Genomic DNA, 12,247 nt, shown 5'->3' with positions numbered 1-12,247 from the left:
TAAAATTCAGAAGTTTTTCACATATCTGTTTCTGACTACATAGAACTGTGGCTTCACCTACCCACAGGGGAGGACACGGACAAAATTATGTGATACAAACAGCATCATGCATTTCCTCCCTGTTGGTCCAGACAACAGCAATGCCAGCATCCCTCAGGAACATATGTTTCCAACAAGCAATACTCCTTGGAGACCTTTCAGCTATGGCTTGGTCTGCTGGGTACTCAGCCTTTCACGGAAATGCACCAGCTTCCCTGCCCGGTTTCTGCTTCACAGATCCACGCCTACAGAAAATGTTGATCTTCACATATAAAATAAGAGAAGGGGTCAAGAAACAGAAATCTCTGCACTTCACAGCCAGAGCCATAAACACTGATCCAAGACATCGTTCTGATTTGTATTCACTTTGACCCACAACTGTTCTTCATTTAAGTTGATCCTCAGCTGATGATTTACCATCTTGTAGGCAATTGTCCTACAATGTGAATGTAGACTGCTATTATTACATAGCTTAACCCCACATTTCTACCTGAACTCATTACCATGGGCTACCTTTACTGCCAGTGGAGAAAGCCACTTCACAAATGCACTTCATCCCATTCTGAAGTAAATGTCTAAAATTGGTCCCTCTAGGGTAAGTAGTTCAGATATAGATGTCAAAGCTGCAGAGGTCTTAGAGGTGGGGAGAATGGCCCCTGTACCTACTTTTCCGAGGAGATACATTTTCTTAGGTTTGTATTTAACAAAACATGCAGTAGCCTTCTGAGTGAAAACATGAGCTTTTTCTCTCAGATTTGTCAAATTTGTAAGGCAACTTTACAATCATCTATCTGAAACCATCTGATTCTTTTCTGGGAGCCTTCCACTGCTGAAGTCACAAAATTTCAGCTTTTAAGTTAAATTTATAAGCCTGGGGTTACAAAGATAAGCCAGAAAGTGTTAATTGCAAAAGCTTAAAAAAATTGTTTGAAAGTTTGGAAAACACAGAGTGGAAAGTTATTAACATGGTAAATCTCATGCAGGAGAGAGAAACATAAACCTTGACCCTTGAAGTTAATTATTCCAGGAAAGGTTAGTCACATTATGATTAGACAACGCCATAAACCTCCCCACACAAACTTTTGTCAACGCTATGGTTTGTTTCTGTTCTTGTGAAAAAGCAGGCTTCTGTTGTTTACTAGCTTGCAGGAAAATTAATTTTTCATATCAGCTCTACAACAGCAGCAAGTGTGGTGAGGGGCACCAGATGTGCTGGGTGAAGACAGCCTGGACAGGCCAGACATCTTTGACTGGCTCATGCCAGAATGCACAATAGCCAAGCCGAGGTTGGCTGAATTGTTGTCCTGTTTATGTCTGCCTGGATCAGACCCTGGAGCGCCAGCCTTCTCTAAGAGCAACTTCTGGAGGCAGGACTCATTGGCTACTCATGAACCTAACAGGAGAACAGGCATGGTAATTCCGTCATCAATACTGCTACCAAGTCAGAGTGCTCCCTTTTGGACTAGGACTAGGACGCATTGTACCTTCCCAAACAATTTCTGAGTACAGGCAGGATTCAGCCTGAGCAAGGCATCATTGCCCATGGAGGTTTGGATGTGGTCCTCCTGTCCTGCTAGCTAAGAGAGCTTTATAGTGGAGACATGGCCATGCCAGCAGTTCCAGAGAACAGCCATGACAGCCATAAGCCTCTTCATTTTATTAGTACATATATATAGCTGGTAAGCCCAGAACCTGGTAGATTTTAAAATGGAGCGCTTGCTGCAAATGAAAAACTGCTAAGCAATATTGGCATTTGGAGTGAGGCCAAGGTAAGAGAGATGCACCACAGGAGTAGCATGGAGGTAAAGCAGCGTGTGCATATTAAGGCAAGGTCACCAGCAATCTTGGAAGCCTATAACTGGAGCAGGGGAGAACAACATGCCATAAGAGAATTGACAAAATTAAAATGAAGGAAAGGAATCATTAACGTGCAAATTCAGGATTCAACTGGAGCAAAAAAACCAAAACAGGCAAGACTTTTCTCTTTTCTACATCCACACAGGCTGGCACAAGAGAAGGAACAGGACCTCCAGATACCATTGACTATTTGCAGTGTCTAAAATAGGAAAGTGCTTCTGAACAGGCAGGCATGGGGAGAGCCAGTGGTTTCTGATGACACTAAGTCTTCCTCAGGAGCTGTGCAGGGCAGGTCCAGACTGAAGAGTGTTTTCTCTCTCCTTTACAGCTCTTTCAAACCAGACCCACCTCCCATCCAGTCATTTAAGGAAGGGGGAAGGAGATGTATTACTTCATTCTCATGTATGTTGCAGCTTTTCTTTGCTGCCTCCTACGCTTCATCTGCCACTGCTTTAATCTGCCCACTCTCCCACTTTCACACGGCTGTTTTACAGCTCTTGGTCAGGAAGATATTCCTTCGTCACCTGCATGCCGCGCTTTGCCAAGGTCACTTTCTCACACGCCTGCAACTGTTCCTTCTCCCCACAGAATATCTTCAGATACTATTTTCATCAATCATTTAATTAATCAATCATTTTTCATGTTTTTGTTATCCTCTTTGAGGGTTTTTGATTTTCCAAGTTACTTTTCTCCTGTGCTTTATTAGACTACAGCATGTTTAGCTCTCTCCAAAGCTCAACATGAGAACTGAACGGGAATGGGTGAGCCCATAAGCCCTCAGACAGTGCTCTCAAGATAATTAGAGGCATATATTGCTAGAAACATGGCATCTTTGTTCGATTTATCCAGAAATTACTCAGTAGTTCTGTGTGGCTCGAAGACACATCAAGAAGTTACAAAATGCAGAGTAAGTGTATCTAAAGCACATTTCAGGCACTGAAATGTCTGGTAATAAAGCAATAAAGAAATAAGGATGTTGTGCATCCTTAGGTAGACTAATAGGAATATTACTACCTTAACAAACTTTTCATAGTATCCAGCCTGAGTCTTTTCAGCTGTAGAGTAAACAAAAATTAATCTGATTTCTTCTTGCATTTCCTAAATGAACAAAGAGAACAACTGATGATTATCTTCTTTAATAGTGCCCTTTTACATAATGAAAGTCTTCTCATGTTCCCCACTCAGAGTTCATTTTCTAGATTAAATGTAGCCAGCGCTCCGAAACATTCTTCATTTCCTAAACCTTATGTTCCCTTTGCTGCCCTCTGAATTCCCTCCAGTGAGTCCACATTTCCAGTCAAGGACAATGCCTGAAAGTAGGTGCACTATTTCAGCTGTTCTCACCCCTGCCAAGAAGAGAAGTGTAATTAATCCCCATTTTACAAATAATGCTGCTGTTCAGACTAGTTTTTTTGAATGGCAAATTTCTCTTTGGTACATAACAGAATCACACTGTAACCCAATATCCTTTGCTTTCCAATATCACCCCAAGGGACTTGGTGGGATTCTGCCACCCAGCCAGCTGCTCCCTACCTCCATTTCATATTTAATTTCTCTTCCACAAGAGCAGCATTTTGTGACATTCATTACTTTTCCTTAAGGTGTGAGGCTTTTTACTCCACTTAGGAATAGCCCGCAGTTTTCATGCCTTACTTCAGGCCCCTTGCTTTTTGCAATATCCATCCAGTTTTTTGCATTACTCCACCCCCAGAAGAAGATGCATGCTGTTACACTTTCTGTGATAAAACAGTTCTGAAGACCAAGATAAAACAGTTCTGAAGACCAAACTCCTCCTTGCTGTCATGAAGTTCATTTTTACTGCCAGCCACGGCATATGGGAAAAAAAACACACTCAGCCTCTGTGTGGGTGATGCAGAAGGTAAAATCTGAAAAGGAAACAGGAGGAAACTGGAACGCTTGTTACTACAAGACAGAGATAAACATGAGACAGATCAAATGGTTAAAGCCGGCATATATAAGGTGTCCATGATCTTGTCTAGGAAGTTGACATGCAACACATTCTATGGCATTAAAAATTAAAAAAAAATAAAGCTTACCTCAAGTATTACATTGCTTAAACAGTCTGGGAATGGGATAGAAGAAAACTGGACTTTCCCACTGGACTTTCATTATGTCCAGGAGATGAACAACTTTGTTCTGGTGAACTCAGGGAAGAAAACTCAAAATTCAAAGGCTTTCAGAGGAATAGCATGTTCAGGTCAACAGCCTGAGCTCACTTTGGGCACCTGCAAAAGCAAATAAGTCATGGAGCATACGAGTTGCTTGCTGCCCACCTGGAACGTCATGTAGGAGACAAGCCTTCTCAGGCGTTCTCCCTGAAAACTGCATGACTGTAGGCATGACCTGAGGTAGCAAAAGCAAGGTCTGCATCTGCCAAAATACTCACATCATTAGGTACAGTTCTGAATATACCAGGCTCTCTGGTTAAGAGACTTTATGTCCTCTTGTTGGTGCACCTTCTAGTTATTCTACATTTGCTATTTACCATCTTTGTGCTACCTCCTCTTGACAGCATTGCAGTCAGCTTGTCCAAATCTGTCCTGCAATTTCCTACGCATTTTCAAAGCCATTCTGAAAGAGAAGAAAGGTAAAGCTGAGGCATTTCATTCAGTCCTAATTTGTTACAGCAAAGTCCTCCAGAAAAGACACATTTTTATTATCTCTACCCATCACTAAATGAAATTTTCTCCCAGAGGTATTTCTCTTTCTGTGCTTGTTTGCAAATATGGCACCAATGTGGCACTGACATCTGCTTCGCTTCCACACAAAAGAATCCCACTGAACTCCAGGGGTGAAATTCAATCCTGTTACAGTAAAAATAAGACATGTTCTCCATTGACTCACCTGGGTACAGCATTTCATGGATGAGACTATATTAGCGCGAACAGTTAAGGTAGGCACAATAGTTTGCAAATACAGAGGTTACCCTAGTTAAGCTTTGAGGATATTTTATACTTATTTAGGAAGAAAAATAATGCATGTGTACGGTGCCATACAATACCCTCGAAATGTTGTTAAAACTATTCAAATGCAGAAAAAAACCCCAATGTGACACAGAATAATAATTACTTTGATTAATTGGTTATGGTTTTAAAGAGCCAGTGTATTTTATGTAAGCTGCAATGACCCCTTTGAACAGCAGAGGACATTTAGTTACCCCAATTTGTCCCTTGAATGGTATCCAGAGGGAAGAACAGTGGGAACAGTGAGGAAACCCAGCCTGGGGACGGGCGGAGAGAAAGGCCCTTTTGTGCGGCGGCAGAGGCAGAATCCCACACGCTCACTTTCACACACGGACAAAGGAGGAAGGGGAACACTTATCTCTTCTGTTTGTTCTATTTCTTTTTCCAAGATCTGCAGCACAAAATCCCTCCCAGGCAAGCTGTCGGCAAGGAGGACGCGTCCTGGGGGCAGAGGCCCAGCCTGGGAGGTTAGCGATATCGCTCACCGCAAACCCCACGCAGCGAGAGAAACTGCTGTGAAAGGACGCGGCGGAGGAGAGGCCTGAGAACTGACTGCGTGAGCAAATAATAAATACAGCTGCCGCTTTAATCATTGCAACAAGTTTCCAACGAAGAGCTCGATTCGCCACGCTGCTGAACCAATACGGGATGCTGGAGGAACTCCACGGTAGTCAGTGGAGAAGCTGGGATGAATTAAAGCTGAAGTAAAACTAGGATGGCAAAGTCAAACATAAGTCTAATCCTGTACCACGCTGTGTTGCTGCTGCATCTTGACTTCACTTGTTAAGCAAGACAGATGCACAGTGGCAACTGGGCTTCTCTGCTGAGAGAAATGCAAGCTCCGGGAGATTGGAGAGACCGCAAGAGACATCGCTGCCTGCAGTGATGGTGGCCCACAGCTGAGCAAGGCCCAGCCATGTTGGTTTTTATCCCTGATCCCAGAGCCTTTTGCATTAAAGCTCCGCTGCATAAACAACTGAACAACACTGAGAGCAGGGACCAGAGTCTGAACCTGCCTGCAGCAAGGTGCAGCGTCCAGCACCTTCTTGTGTCACGTCTCTCGTGCCCTCTATCTCTCAGCATCATCGCACTGTCATGACAAGAGGGGATGAGACTGCCTTCAGCCTGGAGCGTCTAGGACAGTGTGGTTTTAAACTTCTTAAAGTACGAAAGGCACTAGGAGAGGTCTTAGTGACAACACTATTAAGAAGGGGTATGGTAGCCCAGCTGCCACAGATTTTAAAGGGACAGAGCCAGTCTCACATCGAAAATAGTCATTTTAGGCAGCTAATACAAGGGATGAATGTGCACTGTAAATCCCAGTGAGCTGGAGCACTTCTGTTCCAGAGGGAGACAAGATTTGGGACAAACCCCAATTTTGTGCTCACTACCACCCCTGTAGGCATACCAATCATTCTGATGATCTTAAGGGTCTTTTCCAACCTAAATGATTCTATGATTCTGTGAAACTAATTCATCAGCATGAGCCTTTTTTCCAGGCACACTCAAACCACTTATCTCCACCGCACTGCGGACGGAGTCTAAGTGCCCTAAGAACCTAAATGCCCCCTTGGGCTCAACTGAAAAAGTACAGCACTGTCGTACAGCTCCACATTTACATTATCTCCATGTGCCATCCAAGTCCACCAACGAGGCCTATCATACTTACAAGTTCTCTTCAGACTTCAGACTCAGCCAAACCTCTCAGAACCTCCTTTCTGGGTCAGGATCTGCACAATATGCAGGGAGAGAAATTAGTCCTGTGTATCAATCAGAGGCAACTTGTCAGAGCTTTAATGTAAATGAGGGAAAAACAGTTTCATCCCTTTTCTCTGCCCAGGGAAATGTGAATTCTTATCGCCACCACCCTTTGGTACAACCAGCAGTCTAGAAGGTTTTCTAGATGCCTCTCTCAGTCTTTTCTCTGCAAACTGCTACATATGGCATTGAAGAATGAAATAGCTGATGGACTGTAACAGGGAAATAACGCCACAGCCTAGTTTGGAGAGGAGTGACTGGGAGAGAAGGGGCATGCATTCCTGTCAGCTGTTCAGTGACTCTTTCAAGATCTTTCTGGAATATTGACGTATCCAAGCCTTTTGACAATTTAAGCTCTAAGGTTTCGCCCATACCTAGTTTTGCTTTCCTAGTTAGCTCTACCACGAAGCCTCCTTAAGTGAAATGCAGCTGATGCTGGCAGAAAACATTTTCTTCTTAATTATAGCATTGCACCTTTTTCCCTGGCCAGAATCGATCACAGAAGCAGAAAAACCTTCTGCCAGTTTAATTCACTCCATCTACATCCTGCAATCAGCTGTCTTACAAATGAAGACCGCAGTGCATCAGAGTCCCACCACACCACGTCCACATTGCCTCTGTATGAAGAATGAATCCAGCCAAGCTAAAACTCAACCTGTATATCCCTCAGCCATACGGATAGGTAGCATCACAGTTCTCCTAGGAAGGACACCACCATCTAGTATGTGCTTAATAAGGCTTTGCCATGAAGAAAGGTGCGAGAGATGGAGGTGTTTGGGAGGGGTTCAGGATGTCAGGGGCTGCCCACACAGCAGGGAACCGCAGCCTTCTGCAGAACTTTTGGCATGACTACAAAAGCTGAAGTGCTTCAGATATAGCCCAGAGAGCGGAAACAGCATGGAGACCCAGTAGGCTTGGCATCAGAGGTTTCCTCCATCCTGTAAATAGGATGTAGAGCCGTTACAAGGGCCATGAGTGCCTCTTCTACCATCCAACCGAACAAGCCCCCGCCGCCAATGTCTCTACCACTACTGCAACCTAGTCCTTCTCCCTGCCTGCTCCCCTCAGCCTCCCCTGCCCACTGCTGCTGCTGCCGCAGGAGCTGATGGGAGCAGCGCTCTATGCAGTTAAACGAAGCCAAGGGGAACAAGAGGGGTGGAAGAGCAGATTACAGCTCCCCAGCCCCTCTCCCTGCTCATCGCAGGCTGCTGGAGAGATGGGCCTGGTGGCAGCAGGGGTATCTGGTAACTCGCTTCGCCTCTGGATTTAAGCACTTGGGATGGACTGGAGGTTTGACACACTCCTCCTGCACAACTTCTATCTGACTGCACGTTATGCCATCAGTGGTTTTAAATTTAGATTAAGCCTGCAACGGCTGCTGTTTTGCCCAGGCATCCAAAATGACAAACCCTTTCAAATCTTCAAAATGGTGAAAAACAAACCATTTACAGTTTTGTAAGCATTTCAGTCGTTTCTCCATACCCTGATCTGAAACCACAAAATACAAATGCTGTGTCTTCTTTGGATGCAACAACCGATTTCAAGGAAGCGCAATAGGTAACAGCAAACCAAATACGTGACAAGGGGGGGCATTTGAGCAGGAGCCGAGCAGAGCTCTCAGACACAGGCTGTAAACCTTCCATCCGTCACTCTCAAGCCTCTGCTTTGTTTATGCTAGGAACCAGTAGAGTAGCAGTTAGCAACGCTGGTGAAGGAAGCTGAAGGCTGGGTGTGGGAACAGGCCTTCTGTCTGAGCACAGTTCTTATCTTCCCTCGATGCTCATGCTCCGGTCATGTCTCATCTATCGCAAGAGATCATTATCCCCCCGCCTGTCCCAGCACTCCTGCACTGGCAGTGTCGCTTCATTATTTGCCAGCCAACCCACGGGTTCACGTGTTTGTGCACATCTTGGCTGTCTTTTGCTTTACTATTGCTTGCTTCATTTAGATTTATATGCCACCTACTAGTAGTAAGGCAATAGTTTTGCTCCTTCTGTAATAAGTAATTACATTTGGAAGAACTTGATTTTTTAACAGCTGGAGGAACATTCATCAAAAGACTCATAATACTGTTTCTTTATCCTGTGATATTTTTGACTGATTTTTCCCCTCTTTTTTCCTACCTCCAATCCAGTTCCACTGATGTTTGCAATGGTCAGATAGACAACCCAACTTAAAATACTGCCACCAGCACTTTAATTCTGTCTCACACAGATCTGTGTGAGCTGGGTTAGCAAGCACAGTACGTACAATCCCAGCGGTCTCTTGGAGCTCTCTGGGCTAGATACCAAACCCCACTATCATCGTCATAATTCAACTACTGATTGTAACCATGGGATATTTTATTTTAAAATATCTTGGAGTACATGCAGTCACTGTCACCTAGGAGATGCTGAGTGAGTAGGAGTTTAGCCACAGATAATTTTGAAAAGTCATATTTTGCAGGGAGAATCAACTTATCCTTTCTTTAGCTGGGAAGCTGTCTGTGTGACCATTGTAAAATAAAACATTAGAAATAATTTCTCCGGAAAATGTAGCTGCTTACAACGGTGCTCACATCTGGCACTTTAAAAATAGTAGTAAAAGGAGTTGGGTAGAAGCAGAAAAGGGAAGAACAGTGTAAGAGGGAGAAGCAACACAGAGGCTAAGGAAATTACTGAAATCCCAGTTACTTAACAACAGACATAGAAGTGAAATCTATGGTTCTTGTATATAATTATGTAAGTTATTATCATTGGTGCTGTGCCCATAAAAACACTAGTGAATATAACAGAAATGAAAGTGTCTTGTGTGCATGATCTGCCTAGACATAAATGCTTGAGGGGGAGGAAAAAAGAAAAAAAAAAAAGGTATCCTTTAAGACAAGGGAAATTATAACGCTAAGAAAAGGTCATATGAAAAGTGTCTTGCTTTTCCAAATAGAATAAAAAGGCAGAGAAAAACAGAGCCTGTAGGCTTAGCTTTGTGTGTCAACATAAACATTGCCCTGCAGACAAATCTACTGCCCTTTAATTAAAGGATCTGTCCCGGAGTTTTCTTAGATCAAAGAGAGAAACAAAGGAAAAGAAAACTATATGGGGAGAGAGAAAACAATAAGGTCTCTGTTTCCTTCATGAAATTTACTGGGAGAACTGCCGTTTTACTGCAGAGCCACAGGCCTTTTCTATTTACAAATTCAAAGCCCAGTGCTAAACTTTCAAAGATGCTTGTGCCAGGTTCTGTTTCCAATTACCTGCACGCTGTGTGGTTTCCTAAGTGGGGTTTCTGCTGAAACCGTGATCAGCCTAAAGTAAGTAATATCCACAAATGCCAGCTTGGATCAACAGGCTATGCCCCATGTCTCCGGCAGCCCCATCCTGCCTGCAGGAAAATGCCGCCTTTACTATCAGAAGAACCCAGCTAAGCTTAGATATATTTGGTTTTAATTTAGATGTAGCAGCCCAGGAGAAAACTGGCAAGTGGACAAAAGGAGAAACTGGTAATGACTATTCTTTCTGTAACACCTCTTGGTGGGTTTTCCCTCCTCCCAAACAGCTTGCAATGGTGAATGCGAGAGGCTAGGCAGGATGCTTGAAGCAACAATTGGCCCTGTTTGCTAAAAAACAGTTTCTGTAGAGGATATCCAGCTTAGGGCTCCAAGTTTCCAGTTTTGACAGGACAGGGAAGCTATACGCTTCCTGCAGCCCTTTGGGTAAGCAGGCTGTGCCCTTCAAACAGAGCAAAGCACCCTTGCTGACTAGTTTGGATGAAGACGGGGTTGCTGCGTTGCCGAGGGGAACTGGCTAGGGTTGCCCCATACTTTGTTTCAAAATTTTACACCGGAGATGCTGTGGCGATCACCAATTGGCTGGCAGAAGCAAGAACTGACTGTTCAGTGAACTACACCACCGAAAAAGTTTAAAAGGTCTTGACACAGGGACGGCTAGTGCACTTTAGATATCCTTAAAACCTCAGATTCTTACATCTGCATGTGGAAAGGCACTGGCAAAAGTAACCCAGCAAGCAGATTTTTGGGAAGCACAAATCAGCGTTGTTCTGTTGACGCCACGTATCCAGGTTTGCAGCCCTTGACAAAACCTATGAAATCTAATAAAAATGCAACCCTTTCCAGGGAATACGTTTGGTTGTTTCTTTCCCCCAAATATTAGGGGATTTAACTTTATTACACTTAATTTTTTATTTATTTTTTTACTGACAGAATTCTAAATTCTCTGAAGTCTACAAAAAGAAACACTTCAATGCTGTAACAAGATTTTACCCTTGCAGGACTTCATCTGGAAGAGAAAAAAAAATGAGGTCTCACCTGTTTGCATTCACACAAAGGACTCTAATGACCTGTTCAGTGCTTTTGACTCTTAGAGTTGAGACAAAGACATAATCAGCCTCAAAATCTTAAAAAGTTAAAAAAGTTAAAATTTGAACATTTGTAACCTTAATTATATGCAGGCTGTGAAGTACTTAAGTTCATTTCAGATACAGGGAGCAGAGAAGAGACTGAGAGGAAGATCCCCACTTTTTCATTGCACTTCTCTCCAGACTACATGTCCTTCTATGAGCATAAAATACATGGGCAGGAGGTGAAGGTAGAGGAATAGCCACGGCAGCGGTATTACCATTCCCGAACTGTGTGTCTGTGTAATAACTCACCTAGTTCCTCCGCCGCAGGCATCTGTGCATCAACAGAAAGGCAGGCATCCCGCTGCCTTTGTCCTGGCTTCAGGGGCAAAGGGTGCTGCAAAAGGCCACAAATAGGGACCAAAGTAGGAACCGTTATTCTGTTCTTCCACAGGAAGAAAATATTCTGTTCACAAGGAGCAAACGCAGTAAAAAAATGAAACAGTAAAATTATGCACTCTGCAGTATAAGCCAATATTCCCATAGTGCTTTACTGATGCAAAAAATGAATTTATTTCCAATACCCGATGGGATGAATCATCTTTCCCTCCCACCCCGCCCCCACTTTTCTCTTCAGAGAAAACTGACGCTTAAACAGCTTTTCCCTGGTAAGAAACGGAAGTTTATGACAGAACCAGAAATAAAACTAGGTCTTCCTAATGCCTATATTTCCTATTGCATGAGGAGCAGAAACTAACCGTGATTCCATTGTTCAATCATTGCTCATAGATAGCTGTCTTTTTCTTTTCTCGACTGAGCATGCGCTAGCATATGTAGGGGGCAGAAAAACTTTAACAGGGAACTGTTTGCCAGGTAATCTGCACCTACAATTTCTTCTTGCTGAGATGCTTCGCTCAAGCCTCCTTTCGCTCCCCACACCCTCTTCCCCCGCTGCTGCCCCACCACCCGTGGCACAGCAATGCAGGACTCCCTGCGTAGCTCTGTGGAAGATGAACTGCTGCGGTCACTCAACTGGCTGGGCTCATTTGCCTTTTTTAGTGCCCTCAGAGAGCAGGGCAAGTTCAAAAAAAAAGAACCTATTGCCTGGGTCGCTTCGCATTTAAACTGCGCATGAAGAAGCCCTGGGACTGATGAGGAAACCTACAGTGCATTCCAGCTGCTTCAAATACGGTAGCAACATCAGGAGTAGCCAATGCAAATACTGTTTTTTTCACTGCCCCTTCAAAAATAACTTCTTTTACAAGTTCTCTTTT

The sequence above is a fragment of the Calonectris borealis genome, chromosome 3, assembly GCF_964195595.1.
Source record: "Calonectris borealis chromosome 3, bCalBor7.hap1.2, whole genome shotgun sequence".
Classification (NCBI taxonomy): Eukaryota; Metazoa; Chordata; class Aves; order Procellariiformes; family Procellariidae; genus Calonectris; species Calonectris borealis.
The sequence above is the reverse complement of the archived record's forward strand: the minus strand, read 5'-3'. Positions refer to the sequence as shown.